This window comes from Triticum dicoccoides, chromosome 2A, assembly GCF_002162155.2.
Source record: "Triticum dicoccoides isolate Atlit2015 ecotype Zavitan chromosome 2A, WEW_v2.0, whole genome shotgun sequence".
NCBI lineage: Eukaryota > Viridiplantae > Streptophyta > Magnoliopsida > Poales > Poaceae > Triticum > Triticum dicoccoides.
The window spans coordinates 515,199,307-515,217,671 of NC_041382.1; the positions used below are offsets into that span (position 1 = coordinate 515,199,307).

Genomic DNA, 18,365 nt, shown 5'->3' on the forward strand with positions numbered 1-18,365 from the left:
ACTCCCCTGCAGGGATTTGAACTTTCAAAAGCCGTGCCCACGGTTATGGAAAGATGGGAATTTGTTAACGTTCGGTTGTAGAAAACTTGAAGTTGACCTTAATTAAAAATGCATCAACCACGTGTGTAACCGTGATGGTCTCTTTCCGGCGGAGTCCAGGAAGTGAACACGGTGTTGGAGTTATGCTTGACGTAGGTTGTTTTAGGATCACTTCTTGATCATATTTTTATCGACCATGCTTGGCCTTATCTTCTCGCTCTCATTTGCGTATGTTAGCCACCATATATGCTAGTCGCTTGCTGCAGCTCCACCTCATACCTTTACCTTACCCATAAGCTTAAATAGTCTTGATCGCGAGGGTGTGAGATTGCTGAGTCCCCGTGACTCATAGATACTTCCAAAACTAGCTTGCAGGTGCCGTTGAATCGTGCAGTTGACGCAACCAAGCTCAAGGAGGAGCTCGATGAAGATCTTGTCCTTTGTGTTGTTTCGTTCTAGTTGATCAGTAGTGGAGCCCAGTTGGAGTCAATCGGGGACCTTGTCGCATTTGGGGTTCTTCTTTTATTTCGGTTCCGTAGTCGGACCTTATTTGTATCTGGATGATGTAATGCTTTATTCATGTATTGTGTGAAGTGGCGATTGTAAGCCAACTATGTATCTTTTTCCCTTATGTATTACATTGGTTATGTGAAGATTACCTCACTTGCGACATTACTTTCAATGCGGTTATGCCTCTAAGTCGTGCTTCGACACGTGGGAGATATAGCCGCATCGAGGGCGTTACAGCAGCCATCTACAATAAGTGATTCCAAGATGCTAAAACTTTTTGGATGTTTAATTTGCTTGCCTAAATGCTTTTTTGTTTAATTTATTTGCCTAAATGCTAAATTGTTGTCTATTAATATATTTCCCTAAAAGTCAAACTATTTGGTTGTTTAATTTATGGGAGTGCCTACGGCTCATGCGACCGAGAATTAGTGAATTCTTAGTCGACCAGCAACTAATCAATAGTTGCAATCGCCCACTCCTCGTCCTTCAACACGATCAGAGACGTAGTCACTGATTTCCTCAACGATAAGCGGATAGGGTTTTCTGAGATTGAGTCGTGTCTGTTTGGGCAAGCATACATCAAGATGACTAGTGTTTTTGATCGAGACACGCTGGTTACGGATAGCCCACATCAGTTTACTGATGTTCATGTGGTTTTCCAACCACACAACAAGGGCCTGAATTGGAGGAGATTGTTTATGAACGGAGATGTTTGGATCTTACTGTGCGGGTATCCGTTTGATAGGAGGGACATTCATGAATTAAATAATGCGGTCAGGAAGTTTGGTAAATTCCTCAGCTAGGATAGGAATAGGAGTACGCGAGCTAATCTCATGGTGAAAGTTAGAGTGGAGCACCTGAGTGATATTCCTGCCAACTTAGTATTTGGTGAAGGTTATGATTTTCAGACTGATTCCCTCACTGTCCCTGTGGTCATCTTAAAGCACCAGATTTTGGGTGTTGAGGCACCTGATGAAGACCCAATTGAACCATTTGGTAATCCTCATCTTGTTCCTGCCTAGCAGAATTTTCTTCCCAATAAACATAATCATTTCTTGGGGCCACTCCAGCAGCATGAGCATGATGATATCCATGAACTCCATCAGCAACATGATCCTCAACTTAACCTTCAGCTAGCACTCCACCCAGTACATGAGCAGTTTGTTGAACAGAATCCAGAGGATGAAGAGGAGGAATTGCCAGGCTGCGGACATTGGGCTCTGCCTCCTAACGCTAATGTTGAACTCATCCTGGAGAATTTATGGCACCGCATGATCTTATGCAACCTCTTGAGGAAGAGGTGAATATGGAGCTAGCAGCTAACAGTAGTCTTACTGTATCCATGCCCCCCGACAACAGTGCTAGCACTGATGCTTCAGCTAATGGTCCTTTGGCGCCAATGCTTGCCATTATTCTAGATTTGAATGAGATTCTGCAGCCCAATGGGCCTGAGATGGCCATACAAGAGATGCCAATTCATGAGGCCCAGCAGGAGATGGAAGTGCCTGAAGCCCAACAAGTGATGCAAGTGCCAGAGGCCCAACCAATTCTAGCTTTTATGCCAGTTGTACCTCTGGCACCAATGATTGACCCAACTCTTGAAGCTCCTAACAGCACTATAGCTACTGATTTCAGAGATACACAAGATGACCCTATGCTATTAGAAATCCTTGCTAATGCTAGCAGACAGATTACTAATTCTCAGAAAGATCTGCTACTGCCAGTCGGGGTCACTGAAGAATGTGAGAAAACATAAAAGGTAGTGGAAGGGGAAAGCATGCTTAAGGAACTGGATCATCAAGCCAATATCAAAGGGCTGCAGCTGGATCATACTATTACAGGTACTGATAACCTCTCAGACTTGTCTGCTCCACCTGGCTTCCCTATCCCATCCTATGCTAATCAGGCTCACACCATTTGCCCAGAATCTCCAACTCTGGGGCAAGATCAAGAGGTGGTGCAACCCATTAGTGAAGAAGTTATCTTGGGAAGGAAGGTGCAAAGATCTGGCAGAAACACTTTGCCCCAAGAACTGAAAGTGGCAATATTATTCGGGTACCTTCTGATTGGGTTAACTTCCTTTCAGTAAACTTCCTAGATCCAGACAAATTTTCATGGGCTAAAAAATCCATATCTTCTCAAGTGTGGGAAGTCATCATACAAGCTTCTTCTTGCAATACTACCCTTCCTTTCTCTATTCCTGAGACATGCTATATATGTAATGTGTTGACATGTATTGTCACCACTCCATCCCAGGATTCACATGAAGAAGAAGTTGAGGCTTCAGAGGAGAAGTGTCCTTTTGAATCAATATTTGCATCATCCACTTCTGCTCTTCACAAAACCAAGAAAAGAAAGGACAACATTCCTCTGGTGGAAACTGTGGTAAGGAGGAGCTGCAAATTGCAAAAATTGTCCAAAGGTTTTAAGAAAACAATTTGTAGAGATAAATCTTGTCTGGCTTGTCATATTTCCCCACCTACTCTACCAACTAAAGTAGTTAAGAGTTTGAACTCCTCTTTCTGTAAGGTACCTGACAAAGACAACACTGAAGTACTCCCTACAAAGAGAGCCAAGAAGAACAAAGGAGAAGGACTTTTGAAGGAAGGAGACAAGGTCAGCAAGGAGAAAAACAAGAAATGGCTCTAAAGCTCCTGGGAGGACACATGAATCTCTTCTTCTGTATCAGATCCCACTATGTATGCAATGTGTCTCATGTATCTGCAGTTCCTGTTGGGGGTGAACACTAGTTGGTCCTATCTTTATCTGGATATCTCTACACTTTTGTATGAGATTCTCTGGCATATCCTACTTCAGGATCTATCTTTCCCCCTTACTCTGGTCATAAGTTGGTTACTCTCATATCTTGCTTGCACAGTAATGTTCTGTTATGCTATTTTCACCCTAAATGAATAGAAATTTGAATACTCTAAATTGGAACATTCATGGACTCAATGATCCTAAAAAGTGAACTACTATTTCAAACAAAGCGGAGGAATCCAAATGTGCAATCATATATTTACAGGAAACAAAGAGAGAAACAATTGACTCTGCATATCTCAAGAATTTCTGCCCTAGAAGAATATCAAAATTTGCTTTCTTGCCATCTGTGGGTGCTTCAGGAGGTCTTTTAACTGCTTGGAATGAGAGTATCTTTTATGGACAATTACATCACACCAATAAGTTCTCATTGACCATGCAATTTACATCCAAACTTGATGGTGATATCCGGTTCCTCACCAATGTTTATGGGCCCTGTGAAGCCAATGAGAGAGCTGAGTTCATTAGTTGTTTTCAGAATTTCCATATGGAAGATGAGGCACAATGGATAACCATGGGAGATTTCAATTACATCATATACCCACACAACAGAAGCAGAGAAGGTGGGAGTGTAAATGATATGCTCTCTTTCAATGAAGCTATTAACATGCAAGCATTGATAGAAATCCCACTTAAGGGCAAGAGTTTTACTTGGAGTGGTATGCAAGATGCTCCACTATTGGAAAAGTTGGATTGGTGTTTCACTTCAGAAGCTTGGACATCAAATATCCTATCATTCTTGCTCACCCTCTTGCAAAAACTACCTCTGATCACATCCCTATTATGATCTCGATTGGTACCAACATTCCTAAATCAAAGGTGTTCAGATTTGAAAACTATTGGTTGCAACATCATCAGTTCAGAGATATTGTCCAAGGCATTTGGGAGCAGCCAGTGGATGTACAAGAGAGTGCTAAGGTGATTGCCACCAAATTGAAAAGCTTAAGGAAAGGATTGAAGAACTGGGCTAGAGACCTCACTGGTCTAAAGAAGATCATTGATAATTCCAATTTCCTCATTCTATGCTATGATCATTTTGAAGAATATAGGAACTTATCTACTGAAGAAACAAGTGGGAGAGATGCTATCAAAGCACATCTACAAGTTATCCTGGAGCATCAGAGATTATATTGGAAGCAAAGAGCCACAATTAGACAGATTAAGGTGGGAGAAGCCAACGCTAAATATTTCCAAGCTAAGGCTACCATCAAATTGAGGAACAATATCATTGCTGTATTAAGAGATGAAGATGGGTTTGAGCACCATGATCATCAGGCCAAAGCTGTGATTTTATTCAGGGCTTTCAAAGCTAGGATGGGCACCAAGGCTACAACTAGCAATCCACTACAACCTCATCAGCTTCTGAACCCTATGGAGGATCTATCCGCACTTGAAAGCCTATTCACAAAAGAGGAATTTGACAAAGTCATCCATAACATGCATGCAGACAAATCTCCTGGACCAGATGGGTTCGAGGCTACTTTTGTGAAACACTGCTGGGATATTATTGCTGCAGATTTTTATAAGTTAATTGAGGACTTCCACTCTGGCAAAGTGAATCTCCAAAGTATTAACTACTCCTTCATCACTCTCATCCCCAAGAAGGATTCTGCAGTTTGCCCATCTGATTTTAGACCCATCTCCCTCCTTAACTGTACTCTTAAGATAATCACAAAGCTGCTGGCAAACAGGTTGCAAGGTTATATCCTCAAGATGGTCCATAGAAATCATTATGGTTTTCTTAATAACAGACGCATCCAAGATTGTCTGGCATGGGCCTATGAATTTATACATCAGTGTTATCAAAGTAAGAAAGAACTCATTATGCTGAAAATGGACTTTGAGAAGGCATTTGACATGCTTAGTCATGATAAAATCATTCAGACTCTCAAGGCTAAGGGTTTTTGAGATAGATGGATTAATTGGATCAAGATGATTTATGGCTCTCGCTACTCTTCTATCCTCCTCAATAGTGTTCCTGGGAAACAATTCTTATGCATGAAGGGAGTCAGACAAGGAGACCCCTTATCCCCATTGATTTTTGTGATTGCAGCTGATATCCTCCAAAGTATGATGAATGAGGCCATGAGAAATGATCTAGTTCATCACCTCTGCAACACAACTCTTGCCCTGATTTTCCCATTATCCAGTATGCTGATGATACTATGCTTGTAGCTCAGGCTAACCCCACTCAAGTCCAGCATATCAAGAATTTTTTCTTGCACTTTGCTGAATTCTCAGGGTTGCAGATCAATTATTCATAATCCACTATGATCTCCATTAATACTTCACATGTTAAAATGCTGGAATTATCTACTCTGCTTGGGTGCAAGATTGGAGGTTGGCCCCACACATACTTGGGTCTTCCACTGGGCTCCACCAAACCAAGAGTTGACGACTATCTGCCAATGCTGAAGAGAATTGAAAACAGATTGCTTAGCTGCTCAACAATGTTATCTACTGGAGATAAGCTCACTCTGCTTAAGTCAGTCTTTACAAGCATGCCAACCTTTTTCATGTGTACTCTCATGATCCCAAAGACTGTGCTTCAGCAAATCAATTCATACATGATGAACTGCTTTTGGAGAAAATATGGGTCCCAAGACAGAGGCATGGTGCTAATCTCATGGGATAAAGTCTGCCAACCAAAATCACATGGAGGATTAGGAGTGCTTGATCTGCAAGTCCATAACCAAGCTCTGCTCATGAAATTTCTACACAAATTCTTCAATAAAGAAGATATTCCATGGGTTAATATTATTTGGGAAACCTATTACCAAGAGAGCTTACCAGGAGAAAGACTGATGGGATCATTTTGGTGGAAATCAGTGTTAAAATTGTTGCACACTTTCAAGGAACATACAAGGTGCCAAGCTGGGAGAGGAGATATTGTTTTGCTTTGGACAGACAAATGGATGAACAATACCATGATCTCTCAGTACCCTAAACTTCACTCTTTTTCTATCAACCAAGACATCTCCCTATTACAAGCACAACAACAAGAGGACCTTAGTCACATTTTTCATAGGCCATTGTCACTCCAGGCATTTAATCAATTCAATGAGCTCCAAGAGATTCTCACAAATAGAGAGAATTCAACAGGCAGAGACTCTTGGATGATGGATGGGACCGTGAGAAAATTCACGTCTATGACCATGTACAAAGCTATTTCTGGCCCAAGTCAAGCACATTGCATCTTTCAGATGGTCTGGAAATTTGCATGCAGGTTAGGAACAAAATTTTCTTCTAGCTATTGCTTCATGGTCGTTTAAGCACAAGGAACATGATCAAGCGCAGAAACATGTATCTAGAGGACTACAACTGCGCCCTATGTGTAGGGCAGAGTGAGGAAACATGTCTACATCTATTTGGGACTGTCAATTTGCTGGTTTCTATTGGGACAGGATTATTCCCAATAAACAAAGATGTATTTCCACCTATGATGAGGTCATGTTCATTCTTCGTGAAATTCCAAAGAATATTGCTATGGAAGTGGTGATTATGGGATGTTGGAGCATCTGGATGACCAGGAACGACAACATCTTCAGATAAGCACCGATTCGCTATGGAACTTGGAAGCATTATCTCAGAGAAGGACTTGAAGCATCTAACCTTAGAGCCAATCAGAAGAAAGCAGAGGAGATTACCAGTTGGATAGTGCAGCACCTTGAATTTCCCCTATGTTTCCCAAAACTGGTGTAGGTTGATACCCTTGGGCCACATGTAGCCATGTATTTGTACTTTATTTTAATTTTAGTATAGAAAATACTGTAGAACGATTGTTCTACGGTTTCGGCTCAAAAAAAAGACCAGCAACTAATCTCATCTCCTTGTTCGAAAGGATTCTTCCTCCTACATATGTGCAAATGGGCTTGTGGTTTATGTGTGAGTTTGTGATTTTTTTATGGGACTTATGTTTTTTCCATGGCCCATGAACTGCCACATGAGTTTTGTTATGCTCCTTTTTTCGACAGGGTTATGTTGATTTGTTTGTACACTGTGTTTCATTTACTAAAAGAAGCATTTCCATAAATAAAAAAGAAAATGATGAAAAGTCCACTCAACAAAAACGGAAGCATAATTGTGAGATAAAAACACATTAGTATATCCAGTTGCATTTACAAAAATAGCACTTATTTTTAAGTGTGAATTGTACTGATTATTTGGGACTAAAAAATACAAATATCTAGCCAATTACATTTTTCTAAATGTTTCAGTTGCGCATTTTTTTTTTGAAAAGTGGAAGCACTAATTACAGAAAAAAAATCAACTTACTAGTTGCACTTTTTTGAAAAACTTGCAAGTATAAAAATTACAACGAAGGTATAATCAGGCTAGGAAACTACTTAAAATTTTCTAAAAAAAATGGAAGTTGAACATTTCTCCAAAAGGTGCAAGTAAGCAATGGAGTTACTAAGCTCCCTCAAAATGGAGCACTCTGGTTTTTAGGCAATAATGGAGCGCTCTGGTTGCATCGTGGTTGGGGCGGCGGGTGGGTCTCATTTGTCAGTGGGAGGTACAAGCTGGTCAGGCAGTTTGGTTCAATCGGCATACAATCTGGGCTTGGACTATTAATTTGGGCCACGCCGCGAGTCGTGGAATTGGATTATAGCCGGTTGATAAGATTCGTGTTAGCTTGCATCCTGATTATTAGTAGTACCACATTGCCTGGCTAAGGCGTAATAAGTCGGTTCAGGAAGATATAAAGGAGGAGCACGTCTTCACTGCAAATCATATCTTTCTCGACCTTTTGACTAAGATCGAATGTAGTATCTGTTCTTATCAGTTAATGTCTTATACGTGGATTTTCATGTCCACATGATATTGATTTATTTTTTATTTTGGAGAGGATCCGCATATGTAGCGTGCTACATGGGTCTTCACCATCGCTCTAGCGTTCCAGTACTGTGGGCCTATGGGCCCCAGCCAAATAAAACTAAATATTTGATACAAGATATATAACTAAAACTTCTGTGCTAGACATTATTGTTATCAAACAATGTAAATTATTGCTAAATTTAGTAAGTTCAAATGACATTTTTCAAGTTCTAAGTTGTTTATTTTCTACTTCTATAATTATATGAACTTTTAAATATAAAATGGTACATTTTTCAATAAAAAGTAGGTATGTATTTATCTCCTTTTTGTGAGTACCTATGTATTTATCTCCATATTAAATATGCATGATATCTTTCCTTTAGGATGTACAAATGAGTTGTTACTGTCCTCGTGTAAAATGCAATTACATTGTGTTGGATCTTGTGCAATGTTTCAAAAATATGTGAAACCTGATGCAGATTGACAAGATTGGTAACTATATGATCCAAAAGATTGGTTTCAAATTTCTTAAACGGGACCAAAGGTGGGATGGAATTTCAAAAAATCACAAGTCTGTTTTAAAAATAGTTTACATTACTTCACTTAGAATAAAAAATACATGGTTTGCAAATTAACATATTTGAAAATAGATTTTACCTAAATAGTTGATTCCCACTAACTCTAATTCACTCAACACGCAGCCCTCCACATCACCAAATATATCACGTCATCGTCCACTAGAACTATTTTGTTGCACATGCATACCCCAATTTAATTTTTCCATCTCCAATGGTCTAGCATACATGCATACTCTTTGTTCACACACAATTACTTCAACAAATGATAGCTTTTGATTTGGGTCATTTCTTCATACAAAATTTATCCAAAATTAATCTTTAAAATCCAGCAGCAATGCGTGGGGAAACCACCTAGTGTTTATAGAACAGTGCAACTGTGGTATACTCAAGCTAGAAAAAATACATACTCCCTCCGTACAGAAATACTTGTCATCAAAATGAATAAAAGGGGATGTATATAGCAACCTAGTTGCACATTTCTAGAAATGGTAGTTGCACATATGTATAAAAGTACAGATATTTATCTATAAAAAGGCACAACCTATGAATACTCAAGCTAGAAAATACATACATAGCAACCCGGTTGCACTTTTACTAAGAATGGTAGTTGCACATTTCTATAAAAGTGCAATTATCATTTATAAAAAAACCCGCAACTGAGGTAAACTCAAGCTAGAAAATACATACATAGCAACCCAACTCTACATTTCTAAAATAAAGTAGTTGCATATTTCTCTGACTGAAGCACGTACAGAAATGCGCCGACTCTCTGTCTCCCTCTCTGCGACGGCGACTCGTTTTCCTCCCGTGAACACAATCCACATCAAAAGAAAAAACACAAATAGGCCCACAAAACAGAAAAAGGCACGATAGAACAAACTAGCACCCCCCCCCCAAAAAGGCCCACAATCACACAGGCCCATCGCAGCATTGCGTGGTTCAATATTCATGGATGTATGCACGAATCTATAAGCAAAAAGATCCAACGCCTCTCACGTCACCTAAGAATTGGAAAATTCTCAGACGACAAAGAACTAGCAAATCCCTTCAGGGCAGAGCTGAGCCCTGGGAACCCAAGGCCCGACGCAATGGAAATTTTCCCAGCTACTATCTATATAGATTTTGGTACATACCCATGGTTCAAACCACTAAAGGAAGGTGATGGGGGAATACCTACGAGGTAGGCCCATGGGTACATATGGCCCAGCCAGGGCCCAGGGCCATCAAGGATGCGGGCCAAGGGGTTACTTAATAAGCTCATCAAGGTTACACCCCAAAACATCATAAAAGGAGGGGGTTCCTCACCAACGGGATGTGTGCCTACAGTTGGATTCTACACCTTGAGATGAACAAGTACCAGTGGTCCGTCACCACCAAGACAGGTAGCTGTTGGATGCATTGCAGTCGGCTCTGCTAGGGGACGCACATGATCTCCATGATGCATTGAATGTTGTCGTTACCCAACGGTGGTATATCTAGTTCAACACGGTAGTTACCAGTAGTAATGACCATGAACAATCAGTCGTGCATGAGACCATCAATAGCAATGCCATCCTGCTATGATACCCCTCCGAGCATACTCTATATAAGCCGAGGGAGGGCACCGGGTTCAAGGTGGAACTCTCTCATTTTGTAACCTACGCCTGGAGCAAGAGCACCACCACAGGAGTAGGGTGTTACCTCCACCATTGAGGGTCCAAACCTGCATAATCCCTTGTGTGTACTCCCATTTGCAGATTCGGTAGACATGACGCTCCTTCTTACATACACCCACTAGTATTGTTCGGATTATATCCACGACAGTTGGCGCCCACCCTGGGGCACGACGTCTATCAAGCCCTAGTGAAGATGGTGTATTCTTTGGTTCCCTTCAGCGGCATTCACTTCAGTAGTCTCAAGTTCACCATCGATGGCTCCGCGTGGCATCCTGATGCCCTGCTGAACAACTCCAACTTGCCAAAACGTGGGAGCATCCATTACCGGGCTAATGGCTCGAGCATCTTGTGCTTACATGTTCCCGCTTTGCACCAACTATATAGGCTGGTGATATGTCTCAAACATATCGATAATTTTTTATTGTTTCATGTTATTATCATAGCAATTATGTATACTTTTAATAATGTTTTTTTTGTTTTTCTGGACTAACCTATTAATTCAGTAGTTGTTGTTTTCTGCATATTCTTTTACTTTTGAAAAAATAATTATCTCTGCACCTACAAACGTCGTGGGGATGTTGGATGACTTTTTTGGAGGACGAAGAATGAATAAAGCACCGGAACCTGTCGGGGGCCACCTGTAGGCCCCGCACGGCCAGGTGCCATGGCTAGGGGGCACGCCGACCTACCATGTGGAGGCCATGGGCACCGCCGCACCACCTCCCGGAGCTCTATAAATTCCAAATATTACAAAACTCTCCGTACCATTTTTTGGACTTTCCATGGCCGCAAGTTCCTGTTTCACGAATATCTAATCTGGGGGCTTGTTCCGGGGATCTAGCGGAGGAAGAATCGACCTTCGAAGCCATTTTCATCAACCTGCTTCCATCATGACCATGTGTGAGTAGTTTTCCTTGGATTATGGGTCCCTAGTTGTAACTAGATGGCATCCTCTACCCTTGTGCTTCAGAAAAAAGTTCCTATGAATTGTCTCACATGATCCGGACCAATTTGATGTTATCAGTGTTGTGTTTGTTGGAATATGATGAATTGTCACTTTATGATCAGATTTGCTCATGAATATTATTGAATCTCTTATGGTTTCTTTGCTGCATAATTAATAGTTATGTATGCTCTCTGATCTATGTGTTGTTCTTTGGCCAAGTTTGATGCTTAGATCTTCAGAGGGAGTTGTGTATGATATTAGGTTTAGTCTTGCAGTGTTCTATCGCAGTGATAGAAAGGGACCAGAAATGTATTGTATTGTTGCCACCAAGGATAAAATGATGGTTTTTCTAAGACAGTTGGATGATAGTTTTATTGTCTACATTATGTTGTCATGCTTATTGCAATACTCTGTTTGTTATGAACTTAATAGCTCGAGATGCATGCTGGATAGTGATCTTTTGTTGGAGTGTTAGTTGTAGGAACTAATCCTCTCAATGTCACCATGCACGCTGTCGCGACCCATCACCGCTTCTGCATGCGTGCCAATGAGTTGTCTTCGTGCGGGATTTGCTGCATGGGGTGGTGTTGCACTTAGACGGCGACAATCTGGAACCGCAAGATGGGTAGATATAATTGGGGATAGAACTATGACCGGGGACGCGATCGAGAGTGGGGGGCGAGGAGGTATGAGGTCCTGCATTGCAACCGATAAATCGGAAGTTGGAACCTATGAATAAAAAAGCTAGAAACAGGGACAACAGAGATGCGAGAATCAAGATCTGCTGGAACTTGCATCGTTCAGTGCTACAACTGTGTATCACGGATGATGGAACGGTGGCAACGCTGTAGCGAACAAGATTTTTGCTGAAACACTGCAACCGACGCAAGATGGAACCAGTTGTTGGGTTTGCTGCAACCGGCAAAGCAGAAACTGGCAAAGTCCGAGCCAGAACCAACAACTGCTTTGCGGCATCAAGTGGAGTGGTTTCTGCGGCGATGGGTGGGAGTCTTGAATTGTTGCAAGAAGCAACCGCAAAAGCTTCAACCGACAAGCTTTTTTGCTATGATGGAGCTCGTCGATGGGTGTTGTGGCCGCCTGGCCAACAACCGCTGCCATCTGAGCTGCGGCCGTCGCCACCGAACTTGCAACCGTGTGTGCACGCTGTTGCTGTTGGGGAACGTAGCAGAAATTCAAAATTTTCCTACGTATCACCAAGATCTATCTATGGAGAAACCAGCAACGAGGGGAAGGAGAGTGCATCTACATACCCTTGTAGATCGCTAAGCGGAAGCGTTCAAGAGAACGGGGTTGATGGAGTCGTACTCGTCGTGATCCAAATCACCGATGATCCTAGCGCCGAACGGACGGCACCTCCGCGTTCAACACACATACGGAGCAGCAACGTCTCCTCCTTCTTGATCCAGCAAGGGGGGAGGAGAGGTTGATGGAGATCCAACAACACGACGGCATGGTGGTGGAAGTAGCGGGATTCCAACAGGGCTTCGCCAAGCGCTGCGGGAGGAGGGAGATGTGTCATGGGAGGGAGAGGGAGGCGCCAGGGCTTAGGTTAGGCTGCCCTCCCTTCCCCCCACTATATATAGGGCCAAGGGAGAGGGGGAGGGCGCAGCCTTGCCCCTTCCTCCAAGGAAGGGTGCGGCCAAGGGGGGGGAGGAGTCCATCCTCCCCAAGGCACCTCGGAGGTGCCTTCCCCCTTTAGGACTCTTCCTCTCCCTTGATTCTTGGTGCATGGGCCTCTTGGGGCTGGTGCCCTTGGCCCATATAGGCCAAGGCGCACCCCCTACAGCCCATGTGCCCCCCCGGGGCAGGTGGCCCCACCCGGTGGACCCCCGGGACCCTTCCGGTGGTCCCGGTACAATACCGGTGACCCCGAAACTTGTCCCGATGGCCGAAACAGCACTTCCTATATATAATTCTTTACCTCCGGACCATTCCGGAACTCCTCGTGACGTCCGGGATCTCATCCGGGACTCCGAACAACTTTTGGGTTACCGCATACTAATATCTCTATAACCCTAGCGTCACTGAACCTTAAGTGTGTAGACCCTACGGGTTCGGGACACATGCAGACATGACCGAGATGACTCTACGGTCAATAACCAACAGCGGGATCTGGATACCCATGTTGGCTCCCACATGTTCCACGATGATCTCATCGGATGAACCACGATGTCAAGGACTTAATCAATCCCGTATACAATTCCCTTTGTCTATCGGTACAATACTTGCCCGAGATTCAATCGTCGGTATCCCGATACCTTGTTCAATCTCGTTACCGGCAAGTCTCTTTACTCGTTCCGTAACACATCATCCCGTGATCAACTCCTTGATCACATTGTGCACATTATGATGATGTCCTACCGAGTGGGCCCAGAGATACCTCTCCGTCACACGGAGTGACAAATCCCAGTCTCGATTCGTGCCAACCCAACAGACACTTTCGGAGATACCCGTAGTGTACCTTTATAGCCAACCAGTTACGTTGTGACGTTTGGCACACCCAAAGCATTCCTACGGTATCCGGGAGTTGCACAATCTCATGGTCTAAGGAAATGATACTTGACATTAGAAAAGCTTTAGCATACGAACTACACGATCTTGTGCTATGCTTAGGATTGGGTCTTGTCCATCACATCATTCTCCTAATGATGTGATCCCGTTATCAATGACATCCAATGTCCATGGTCAGGAAACCGTAACCATCCATTGATCAACGAGCTAGTCAACTAGAGGCTTACTAGGGACATGGTGTTGTCTATGTATCCACACATGTATCTGAGTTTCCTATCAATACAATTATAGCATGGATAATAAACGATTATCATGAACAAGGAAATATAATAATAATAACTAATTTATTATTGCCTCTAGGGCATATTTCCAACAGTCTTCCACTTGCACTAGAGTCAATAATCTAGTTCACATCGATATGTGATTAACACTCAAGGTCACATCCCCATGTGACTAACACCCAAAGAGTTTACTAGAGTCAATAATCTAGTTCACATTTACCATGTGATTAACACTCGATGAGTTCTGGGTTTGATCATGTTATGCTTGTGAGAGAGGTTATAGTCAACGGGTCTGAACCTTTCAGATCCGTGTGTGCTTTACAAATCTCTATGTCATCTCCTAGATGCAGCTACCACGCTCTATTTGGAGCTATTCCAAATAACTGTTCTACTATACGAATCCAGTTTACTACTCAGAATAATCTGGATTAGTGTCAAAGTTTGCATCGGCGTATCCCTTTACGATGAACTCTTTTACCACCTCCATAATCGAGAAAATTCCTTAGTCCACTAGTTACTAAGGATAACTTTGACCGCTGTCCTGTGATCCATACTTGGATCACTCTTGTACCCCTTGACTGACTCATGGCAAGGCACACTTCAGGTGCGGTACACAGCATAGCATACTGTAGAGCCTATGTCTTGAGCATAGGGGATGACCTTCGTCCTTTCTCTCTATTCTGCCGTGGTCGAGCTTTAAGTCTTAACTTCATACCTTACAACTCAGGCAAGAACTCCTTCTTTGACTGATTCATCTTGAACACCTTCAAGATCATGTCAAGGTATGTGCTCATTTGAAAGTACCATTAAGCGTTTTGATCTATCCTTATAGATCTTGATGCTCAATGTTCAAGTAGCTTAATCCAGGCTTTCCATTGAAAAACACTTTCCAAATAACCCTATATGCTTTCCAGAAATTCTACGTCATTTCTGATCAACAATATGTCAACAACATACACTCATCAGAAATTCTATAGTGCTCCCACTCACCTTTTTGGAAACACAAGTTTCTCATAAACTTTGTATAAACCCAAATTTTTTTATCATCTCATCAAAGCGTACATTCCAACTCCGAGATGCTTACTCCAGTCCTTAGAAGGATTGCTGGAGCTTTGCATACTTATTAGCATCTTTTAGGATTGACAAAACCTTCCGGTTGTATCACATACAACCTTTCCTCAAGAAAATCGTCGAGGAAACAATGTTTTGACATCCTATCTACAAGATTTCATAAATAATGCAGTAATCGCTAATATAATTCCAACAGACTCTTAGCATCGCTACGAGTGAGAAAGTCTCATCGTAGTCAACTCCTTGAACTTGTCGGAAAACATCTTAACGACAAGTCGAGCTTTCTTAATGGTGTCATTTACCATCATTGTCCGTCTTCCTTTTAAAATCCATCTGCACTCAATAGCCTTACGACCATCGAGCCGTTCTGCCAAAGTCTACACTTTGTTTTCATACATGGATCCTCTCTCGGATTTTATGGCCTCGAGCCATTTATCGGAATCCGGGCCCACCATCGCTTCTCCATAGCTCGTAGGTTCATTGTTGTCTAGCAACATGACTTCCAAGAGAGGATTACGTACCACTCTGAAGTAGTATGCATCCTTGTCATCCCACGAGGTTTGGTAGTGACTTGATCTGAAGTTTCATGATCACTATCGTAAGCTTCCACTTCAATTGGTGTAGGTGCCACAGGAACAACTCCCTGTGCTCTGCCACACACTAGTTGAAGAGACGGTTCAATAACCTCATCAAGTCTCCACCATCCTCCCACTCAATTATTTCGAGAGAAACTTTTCCTCGAGAAAGGACCCGATTCTAGAAACAATCCCTTATTGCTTTCGGATCTGAGACAGGAGGTATACCCAACTGTTTTGGGTGTCCTATGAAGATGCATTTATCCGCTTTGGGTTCGAGCTTATCAGCCTGAAACTTTTCCACATAAGCGTCGCAGCCCCGAACTTTTAAGAAATGACAGCTTAGGTTTCTCTAAACCATAGTTCATACGGTGTCATCTCATCGGAATTACGTGGTGCCCCTTTTAAAGTGAATGTGGTTGTCTCTAATGCCTAACCCATAAACTATTGTGGTAATTCGATAAGAGACATCATGGTATGCATCATATCCAATAGGGTGCAGTTATGATGTTCGAACACACCATCACACTATGGTGTTCCAGGCTGTATTAGTTGTGAAATAATTTTCAAATGTCTCAATTCTGTGCCAAACTCGTAATTTAGATATTCATCTCTATGATCATATCATAGATATTTTATCCTCTTGTCACGACGATCTTTCAACTTCACCCTGAAATTACTTGAACCTTTCAATAATTCAGACTCGTGATTCATCAAGTAAATATACTCAACATCTACTCAAATCATCTGTGAAGTAAGAACATAACGATATCCACTACACGCCTCAGCACTCATTGGACTGCACACATCAAAATGTATTACTCCCAACAAGTTGCTTTCTAGTTCCATTTTACTGAAAACGAGGCTTTCAGTCATCTTGCCCATGTGGTATGACTTGTATGTCTCAAGTGATTCAAAATCAAGTGAGTCCAAACGATCCATCTGTATAGAGTTTCTTCATGCATATCTACCAACAAACATGGTTCGCATGTCTCAATCCTATCAAAAATGAGTGAGTCCAAAGATCCATCAACATGGAGCTTCTTCATGCGTTTTATACTGATATGACTTAAGTGGCAGTGCCACAACTAGGTGGTACTATCATTACTATCTTATATCTTTTGGCATGAACTGTTGGAAATATGCCCTAGAGGCAATAATAAAAGTGTTATTATTATATTTCCTTGTTCATGATAATAGTCTTTTATTCATGCTATAACTGTATTATCCGGAAATCGTAATACACGTGTGAATACATAGACCACAATATGTCCCTAGTGAGCCTCTAGTTGACTAGCTCGTTGTGATCAACAGATAGTCATGGTTTCCTGGCTATGGACATTGCATGTCTTTGATAACGGGATCACATCATTAGGAGAATGATGTGATGGACAAGACCCAATCCTAAGCCTAGCACAGATCGTGTAGTTCGTATGCTAAAGCTTTTCTAATGTCAAGTATCTTTTCCTTAGACCATGAGATTGTGCAACTCCCGGATACCGTAGGAATGCTTTGGGTGTACCAAACGTCACAACGTAACTGGGTGGCTATAAAGGTGCATTACAGGTATCTCCAAAAGTGTTTGCTGGGTTGGCACGAATCGAGACTGGGATTTGTCACTCCGTGTAAACAGAGAGGTATCTCTGGGCCCACTCGATAGGACATCATCATAATGTGCACAATGTGATCAAGGAGTTGATCACGGGATGATGTGTTACAGAACAATTAAAGAGACTTGCCGGTAACGAGATTGAACAAGGTATCGGTATACCGACGATCGAATCTCGGGCAAGTACAATACCGCTAGACAAAGCGAATTGTATACAGGATCGATTGAGTCCTTGACATCGTGGTTCATCCGGTGAGATCACCGTGGAACATGTGGGAGCCAACATGGGTATCCAGATCCCGCTGTTGGTTATTGACCGGAGAACGTCTCGGTCATGTCTGCATGTCTCCCGAACCCGTAGGGTCTACACACTTAAGGTTCGGTGACGCTAGGGTTATAAAGGAAGCTTGTATGTGGTTACCGAATGTTGTTCGGAGTCCCGGATGAGATCCCGGATGTCACGAGGAGTTCCGGAATGGTCTGGAGGTAAAGATTTATATATGGGAAGTCCTATTTTGGTTACCGGAAAAGTTTCGGGCGATATCGGTAATGTACCGGGACCACCGGGAGGGTCCCGGGGGTCCACCAAGTGGGGCCACCTGCCCCAGAAGGCTGCGTGGGCCAAGTGTGGGAGGGGACCAGCCCCTAGGTGGGCTGGTGCGCCCCCCACAAGGGGCCCAAGGCGCAAGGGAGAGTGGGAGGGGGCAAACCCTAGTCCAGATGGGCCTTAAGGCCCACCTAGTGGGCGCCTCCCCCTCTCTCCCCTCTTGGCCGCCTCCCCCTTTTCCCATCTAGGGCTGCCGCCCCTCTAGGGGTGGGAACCCTAGAGGGGGCGCACCCTCCTCCCTCTCCCCTATATATATTGAGGCATGGGGCTGCCCATAACACACGATTTGATCTCTGCCTGATGGTGCAGCCCTCCCTCTCTTTC

General features: G+C 42.8%; 1 non-coding gene across 1 annotated transcript; it reads left to right on the plus strand.

The window, feature by feature from the left end:
* The first annotated feature begins 8,102 nt into the window (after positions 1 to 8,102).
* Positions 8,103 to 8,295, plus strand: LOC119359821. The gene has a single exon (XR_005172678.1). It is a non-coding gene; the product is annotated as a U2 spliceosomal RNA (small nuclear RNA).
* The last annotated feature ends 10,070 nt before the right edge of the window (positions 8,296 to 18,365 follow it).